Here is a 9030-nt window from a genome sequence, read left to right as displayed (position 1 = left end):
CCATAGAGTCATTGGTTCTAGCCCCAGATGCTCCTCTTCTCATACAGCTCTCTGCTATGGCCTGGGAAAGCAGTAGATGATGACCCCCAGTGCTTGGGCCCCTCCACCTGCATGGGAACCTGGAAGAAGCTCCTGGCTTAGCTCTAGCCGTTTTGGCCATTTGTGCAGTGAAACAGTGAATGGGAGACCTATTTCTCTGTCTCTCCCTCTCTCTGTCTGTAATTCCACCTCTCAAATAAATAACATCTTAAAAAAGGAAAAGGTTGAGTTCCTAATTCATTAACCTGGCGCATTTCTGGCAGTTGTGGGCATTTGAGGAGTGAACCAGTGGATGGGGGAGCTCATTTTCTCTCCTATTAAAATAACTATTTTTTAAAAACCTAAAAACAATTAATTATTTAATTGAATGGTTTAGAGTCAAGAGCAAATTGATTCTAGCTGAAAATCTTTAATAATTTTATTTTATTTTATTTGAGAGTGGGAGCGAGGCGGGGGGAGATCTCCTATCTACTAGTTCAGTTTCCAAATGCCTGCAATTAGCATCTGGGAAATCAGTTCACATCTCTCAAAGGGATGGCGGGCTCAAACTGCTTGAGACATTATCTGCTGCCTTCCTTGGGGCACATTAGCAGGGAGCTGGAATCGGTAGCAGAACTGGGTTTCAAACACAGACACTGATATAGAATGTGGGCTTCCCCACTGGCTGCATAGCTGCTCCACCAAAACCTGCCCTTTAACAATCTAGTTTCCATTGTAGCAAAAGCACATTCCTATTTAACAATGTCAACTATTCTTTAAAAAAAATTCTCATTGTTTAATAATGCAAAAATAGTTTTAGAACTGAAAAGAATTGCAAATTAGTGGGGCTGGCACTGTGGAGTAGAGGGTGATGCTGCTGCCTACAGTACCAGCATCCCACATGGGCACCAGTTCTAGTCCACTTCCAATCCAGCTCTTTACTATGGCCTGAGAAAGCAGCAGAGGATGGACCAAGTGCTTGAGACCCTGCATCCACATAGGAGATCTGAAAGAAACTCCTGGCTCCTGGCTTCAGAATGGCACAGCTCTGGCCATTGAAGTTTTCTAGGGAGTGAACCTGCGGATGGAAGACTTTCTCTCTCTCTCTGCCTCTTCTTCTGTTTCTGTGTGACTCTATCAACTAAATAAATAAATCTTAAAAAATTGTAAAGTACTCATACATTATTTACTCTTTTAAAAAAAATCAGAAGGATGACTAGATAAAACATTACCCCAAATATCTATTTCTTTTAAAAAGACAGAAACTTAAAACATATTAATGTTTTTGTAAGACCAATCATATAGTTTGCACACAATACAATAAACATGGTTTTTAGGAGTATTGAAAAGATTCTAAAACAGTCATAACTTTGGATATTAACATCTATGGAGAAAAGAATTGCAGAAAAATGAGACCATCAGGGCATTTTTTTTTTTACTCTTTAGGCATTCTTAAAGCCATCATGCCAAGAAATTGAGCAGAAGCTAATTGTCAAACAACATTTTTATTCAGAAGTCTCACTAAATAATAAAAAAAAAAAACTACAAAATTTGCTGTCAAAATCCACTAAAGAGATAGCACAGCTAAAACATAAGTTCTCAGAATTAAGAATTGTTGCAGGGCTATACTTAGGAATAGGAGGAAAATTACCCAGCACAGGATGTTCCTGGTCATGGCCCGGGGATCTTCCATAACTTAGCCTCCTGCGAGGAAGCACATTTTACTGTTTCTCATAGTGGAATGAGTCTGATAATTTTTGTGCTTTATTATCACTATAAGACTATTGACAGTTATGACAGAGCTGTCCTTTCCTACCTTATAAGACTTTCGTCTGAACTATTCATACTGTAATTACCTCAATTGAATCATATGCATTGTCAGAATTCTACATGTCAAGGTTGATTACTCCTCAAGATGTCTTTTATAATGTTCAGGTTTGTTTCAGCTTTGGAACACAAAATGTCATTGTGTGTGCAGAGGTACAGAAGTAGAACCCCAGGGCACAAACAGAACATTTATGCATCAAATATTCAGCGAACAAGGAATGGCTGCAATTGCAAAAATTTTTTTTGAAAACAAGAAACAATGGCTTAATGGGATGTAAGAAGCCACTGCCAAGTAGGGGAGATATGCTATTTTATTATCCTGCAAGAGTCAGAAGGATTTTGGAACACTGGAAATGGGAAAGAATTAAGCAGAAGAAATTGTCAGATTTCTAATAATATAAGAGGAATAAAGAAAGAGGGGAGGGAAGCATAGGGGAGAAAGATAGAGAGACATAACCCAAGGCAATTTGTATATTGCTTAGGTTATCAGTTTCTTGGAATCTCGCAGGTACTTTTTACAGAAGTAGTTTAAATTCTAGGAATAGGGGCTGACACTGCCTGCAGTGCCCGGATCCTATATTGGCACCGATTTGAGTCCCAGCTGTTTCATTTCCAATCCAGCTCTCTGCTATGGCCTGGGTAAGCAATAGAAGATGGCCCAAGTCCTTGGGCCCCTACACTCATGTGGGAAACCCAGAAGAAGCTGCTAGCTCCTGGCTTTGGATCAGCCCAGCTCTGGCCATTGTGGCAATTTGGGGAATAAACCAGCAGATGGAAGACCTCTCTCTCTCTCCCTCTCCCTCTCCCTCTCCCTCTTGCTTCTGCCTCTTGCTGCAACTCTGCCATTAAATAAATAAATAAATAAATCTAAAAAAATAACCTCTAAGAACAACTAACTACCTTGAGGGAAATAAATCACAATAAGAATCCAGTGAAATAAGATCTCCTGATGTAACATCAGCATCAAAACTTGAAAAATGGATTCCATTGGCTTGGAAGAAAGTTCTGGACATAATAATTAAGTACTTGTCTATAATAGTGCTGTATAATATTCTATTGTGTGCCAGTATATGAAATTGACTATGACAAAAGAAAGATATATCAAATGTTTAGACTATGAATGAGTTGAGAGTTCTCATTTATTTTTCATATTGTCCAACATCAATATATAAAAGAAAAATCCAAGAAATTCAAAATAGCTATTGCAAAAAATGTAAAAATTCAGTTCATACACAAAAGTTTAGAAAATAGAAATACTAATCTGGTTTGAGAATCATTTACATCTGAAAATTCACAGAATTTACAGGAATCTGGATTCCTATGACCTTACTGCATTTTAAGGATTACGTAGTCATTTAGGCAAATTAGAGAGCTGAATCTTCCTAAAAGAGTATCCTGTGGCCACTGTGGAAAGATAAACATTGTATTGCTGTGTGAGAGAGAAATAAGAGAATACCAGGATTAGGGTGTGACTAAGGAATACACAACAAATCCGCCATTAAAATTTGCAGAAAAAACTCTAGGTAATAACAGTGACTTCAGATAATTTTATTTCATCAGTTCATAAGATAATGTTAGACATGGTACAGGCTATGATGAGAATGTTTTTAGGTCTTGATGACAGTTGAAATAACCATGTGAAAACAATCAAATATGCAATTCATATTTTTATTTCCAGATAGCACTAATGGCATGGTTGATCACTGAATTAGCTGCATAATTTTAGAGCAATCTAAATTTCCCATTAAAAATTAAAAGCATAGAAAATGATGTTTTCAAAATATGATTACTAAATGAAGATTTTTGAGAAAGTTGAAGAAATGAATTTATTCCTTTACAATGAGAAAGCTATCTTCTGTATAAATGAATAACTGTGCTGTCACAGAAAGCTCCAATTTAGAAATAAAAACTAATGACTAATAGGAATAACTAATAACTAATAGCTCTAGGAACAGACACTCTGCAGCTTGAGACACACACAGCCCACGTCTGAGAGTTGTTATGTCCCAGCCACTCTGCTTCCTGTTGAGCTCCTTGCTAACACATCTGTAAGGCAGTAGCGTGATAGCACCAGTGCTTGGGACCCTGACACTTATATGGGAGGCTTGGATGGATCCTAGCTTCAGCCTTGCCCAGCCCTGGGTGTTATGGCCATTTGGGGTGTTAATCAGCAGATGAATGACCCGCCTCTACTCTTCTCTCTGCCCCTCCCCTCCCCTCTTCTCCTCTTCCCTTCACTCTCCTCCCCTCAACTCCTCTCTTCTTCCCTCCTCTCCCCACCACTCCCCTCTTCCCCCTCCACTCTCCTCCCCTCTTCTTCCCTCCCCTCCCCTCCCCTCCCCTTCTGCCCCTTCTCTCCTCCCCTCCCCTCCCCTTCTGCCCCTTCTCTCCTCCCCTCCCCTCCCCTCTCCTCTCTTTTTTTTTCTCTCTCTCTCTTTCAAGTAAGAAAATCTTTAAGAACAATTAATAACTTTAGATTAAATTGCTGATTTTCTTTTTTTTAAAAAGACATTTATTTATTTGAAAGGCAGCATTACAGAGAAGCAGAGACATATGTTGTCCATCTGCTGGTTCTTTCCCTGGATGGCCACAATGGCCGGAGATGCACAGCTCCAAAGCCAGGAGTCAGGAGCTTCTTCTGGGTCTCCCACATGGGTGCAGTGGCCCAAGCACTGGTGCCTACTTCTACTGCTTTCCCAAGCCATAGCAGAAAAGTGGATCTGAAGTGGAGCAGCCAGGACTTGAACCAGCACCCATATGGGATGCCGACACTGCAGGCGACAGCTTTACTTGCTATGCCACAGTGCTGGCCCGAAATTACAAATTTTCAAAGAAACACTACTTGTCCACTGCTAATGTAATCATCAGTTATTAGAAATACCAGTAATCAATAGATAATGGCAATTATCTGAAGAGTGATTGAATATCTGTGTAATGATAAGGTATGTTTTTGCAACTAGAAGAAAAATAATACATAAAAAGGAAGCAAATTTTCACAATTTTAATCTGCTGGCCAGTCTCAACATCACTCATATCAGGAGACAGGTGACTAAGTTCTATGCAACATTTAATGCAAACTTAACCATTAAATACCATGTATAATGCAATTTTTGAGGGGAAAGTTTAATTTGAGTCTAATAGTTCTTTACTTTTGAGTTCTCCACTTACAATAATTAGAGGGAATTGAAGTGATTGAGGGATATATGTCTACTCATCAATAAATCAGAATATCATTAGCAAAAGGAATGTTGAAAATTAAAAAGTCTGGGTATATAACAATCACCTATAACTGGTTCTGAATAGATCCTGTTGTGGAAAATGAGCTGTCATGATGATTTTGAGGAAAAATATTACACTGGAATAGTTGATGAGCAATTTTAAATTTGCGATATGTCATCTTTACAATGTAAGATAATTTCATCTAAAATATGCAAGGATGAAAAATTGAATTATTTATATTTTTTGAAATGTTAACATTAACTGTACTTATTTAGAGATGCAAATTAATTTTATGTATACCATAAATAGCTCAGATTTGAAGGAGCCTTACAGATTGCTCTGTGTGTACATGTGTATACGTAGATACACGAAGCTTCTCCAAATCGCAGCACACACACACACACGTGGTAACCTAATCCTAAAATAGTTGAGCTAGGGGCTCACATTTCTCTCTGATCATCAGTATAAAGTTTTCTTCTTTAGCACAGCAGAGAATCCTTTTTCCTGCTTACATGTTATTCAAAGTATTTTGTTTGAGGTAAATGCTGTTCAAGCATCCTTAGTGTCCATGAATAGTATTTACATAAAAATCAGTAGCTGACCCTTCAGAATCACAGGTTAGACAGTGACAGAGAGAGACAGAGAGAAAGGTCTTCCTTCCGTTGGTTCACCCCTCAAATGGCTGCTACGGCCCTAGCTGCGCTGATCCGAAGCCAGGAGCCAGGCGCTTCCTCCTGGTCTCCCATGCAGGTGCAAGGCCATCCTCCACTGCCTGCCCAGGCCACAGCAAACTGAGGGATTTTCTTCTGGAACAGAGGAAAGCTTATGTTAATGTTGACAGCCACGTTCTGTCTGACTGTGGCAGGGTGACAGACACAGAGGAGACCAGATGGACCAGGACGCGCAGATCTTCACGAGGACCTGCTCCGAAACATCAGCAGCTCAGGACAGATGCGCACAGGGAGGGCCACTCCCGGCAGGTGAAGGAGCACAGGACTGCCGTTCTGGATTTCATCGAGCATTACTTAAAAAGAGTGTGTGAACTTTACTCAGAACAGAGAGCCACCCGAGTTAAACGAGTGGTGGACAAGAAGAGATTATCTAAGCTGGACAGAACCAAATGCAAAAACAAGAGAATCCGTCTCTTCTGAGAAAGCGTCACAGAATCCTTCCAAAGACTCTGAAGAGAAACCCGCCTCTGAAGAGCTCCCAGAAGACTGTGTCTGAAGCGCGGCCTGACTTGAGTGCCTGGGGAGATGGCAAAGGAGAAGACGAGTTACCCCCAGAAGAAATACAACTGTTGGAACAAGAAAATCAGCGGCTCACTGGGGGGATGAACAGCTTGTTTGACGAAGTGAGGCAAATCGAAGGGAAAGTGGTTGAAATTTCCGGACTCCAAGAGATATTCACGGAAAAGGTGTTGCAACAGGAAGCGGAGGTTGACAACATTCACCAGTTGGTGGTTGGAGCGACTGACAACATCAAGGAGGGCAACGGAGACATAAGAGAGGCCATCAAGAACAACGCCGGCTTCCGCGGTGGATCCTCTTCTTCCTCGTGATGCGCTCCTTCTCCCCGCTCTTCCTCGACTGGTACGACAGCCAGCGGCCTCGGGCAGCGGCGCTGGCAGTCTGCACGGCAGCCTGGCAAGCGTGCACCTCTGCATGTCTCTGGCACTGGGGCGTGACTGTCACCAGGGTGTCCCAGAGCTGCTTCAGGGAGAGGGGCTGAGCCACACCTGCGGCTTCCCATGCGAAGCGACACCCAGACCTGTGTCCTTAGCTGAGCAGCTGGGAAAGAACATGACGAGCACGCACGGAAGAGGTCTGTGCAGCAGTCACTGGGCAGGGTGGGCTCGGGGAGGGGCGCTAACCACCTGACCGCGAGGCCACAGGCCTGGGCGGCGGCTCCTCACTCAGCAGAGTCTGACCCTACCCGTCCCCGGAGCTCCAGGGAAGAACGCGTCTAATGACGGCGCTCACGAATGCCCGCTCCCTTGTCTCCGCACGGCTTCCTGTCTGCCCGAGTCAGCGGATGCGCGGTCCGAGAAAATTCCCACCTGCCTTGCTCATCCCATAAATCTGATGAGGGCCCTCTGTTGTGTTGTCGGTGAGTTAACAGCCCAGGCCCTCGGCCGGAGGCTGCCTGGCCGAGTCCGCCCAGAACCACTCACGGCAGGTGCAGGTCAGGGCACCTGCGGCCTGCTTTCCCATCACTGGGTCCTCGGAAGGGGCCACGGAAGCGCGGGCCTACTGCCCCGACCCCCGGAAATGTCAGCAGGGCAGCAGCTGGTTACAGCCAGAAACAAGGCCCGAGTCGGCTGTGTGCGGGGTGTGTGTACAGGGTCAGCGGCAGCAGCACCGGCGGCCTAGCGTCCCTGCACAGAGTGGGCGTGGCGAGTGTGCGGCCTCTGCTCCTGAGCTCCCTGTGCCTGCGCCCAGGGCAGCGCTCGCCCACCTGCTAAGGGCATGGGTGTCAGTCATCTTTGATCTCGCTAAGCGTATTCCGGGGAGCAGCAGTGGGGCTGGCCGTGGCCACCGTGCCGGTCTGCATTATTTGTCGGTTATTTCTGATGTAAGCTGTGTGACTTTTGACGCGCCAGCCAGAGACAGCACAAACAACATGGAGAAAACGGCTGCGAATATCTTTTTTTCTATTTAATTGTCTTACACATTTAGTTTATCTAACTGGTGGTTTTTGTAAACATTTTAATGTCAAGATTCAAATTGAAACGCGATTTTCTTACCAAAAAAAAAAAAAAAATCCTCTGGAGGAGGAGCAACCGGGACAGAACTGGTGCCCCAACAAGGACTAGAACCCAGGGTGCTGAGGCCGTAGGCAGAGCATTAGCCTAGTGAGCTGCGGTGCCAGCAGCAATGCACCTTCTTCAAGGCTTTTGGCATAACTGACAATCGGCACAAGAGCGACCAGCACTCAGTCCTCTGCTGTACCGCATTGCTGTTTCTATGTTGCTCTTCCTGTTTGTGTGATCCTGAGAACTGAGAAATTCTACCCAGGCAGGCTCTGCGGGAAGCAGGAAGAGGGGCGCTTCTTTGTAACAGGTCTTTGTGGAACTGCTACAAACACAGTATCATGCATGTCTCCCTTGGTTTCCTCCTTGCTGCAGCTCTGTGAGCTAGATTGTCCTCATTTTGCTTAGGAGGAAACCAAGGCTCAGAGAGGTCAGCCAAGGTGCCTGAGGTCACACAGCCAATAAACAGGGGTCCAGAAGGCAAAGAGTCCCCAGCTGCGCCCACCGACTCTGGCGGTCAGCGGCTGTGAGCCTAGGTAGTTGCAGACCGGCAGCTCCTCTCAGTGCCAGATGCAGAGAAGTCACCAATGGCATCGCTGGCCTAGTGCCTCCTTCAGTGATGAGTCTCGAAGCCCCAGTTGCCTTCTATTAATCAGCGCAATTCCAAAAATGTGACAACTCTGAAATTTTATTAATGGTTCATCTTTTTTTTTTTTTAATCAGCAAAGGGAATGATCTTTCTTTTCTTTTTTTTTTTTCATTTTTGTTATTTATTTGACAAGCAGAGTTAGACAGTGAGAGAGAGACAGAGAGAAAGGTCTTCCTTCTGTTGGTTCACTCCGCAAATGGCCTCTAAGGGCAGCGCACTGCACCGATCTGAAACCAGGAGCCAGGTGCTTCCTCCTGGTCTCCCATGCAGGTGCAGGGCTCAAGCACTTCGGCCATGTTCCAATGCCTTCCCGGGCCACAGCAGGGAGATGGATTGGAAGAGGAGCAACTGGGACAGAACCGGCACCCCCAACCAGGACTAGACCCTGGAGTACTGGCGCCGCAGGTGGAGCAATAGCCTAGTGAGCTGCAGCACCAGCCTAGCCCAACTTTTAATCAATAAGATTATGTCACTTGCCCAGGAAAAAATACAAACAGAAGTGTTACTCTAGGATAATGTCACAATGCTCTCTAATAAACCTTCCATTCAAGGTTCTTGCACAGGG

General features: G+C 44.3%; 1 pseudogene; it reads left to right on the top strand.

Moving 5' to 3' along the window:
* The first annotated feature begins 5235 nt into the window (after positions 1-5235).
* On the top strand, positions 5236-8346 carry LOC133759299 (syntaxin-18-like; annotated as a pseudogene).
* Positions 8347-9030: the final 684 nt, after the last annotated feature.

Source organism: Lepus europaeus, chromosome 5 (genome assembly GCF_033115175.1).
Source record: "Lepus europaeus isolate LE1 chromosome 5, mLepTim1.pri, whole genome shotgun sequence".
Lineage (NCBI taxonomy): Eukaryota > Metazoa > Chordata > Mammalia > Lagomorpha > Leporidae > Lepus > Lepus europaeus.
The sequence above is the reverse complement of the archived record's forward strand: the minus strand, read 5'-3'. Positions and strand labels throughout refer to the sequence as shown.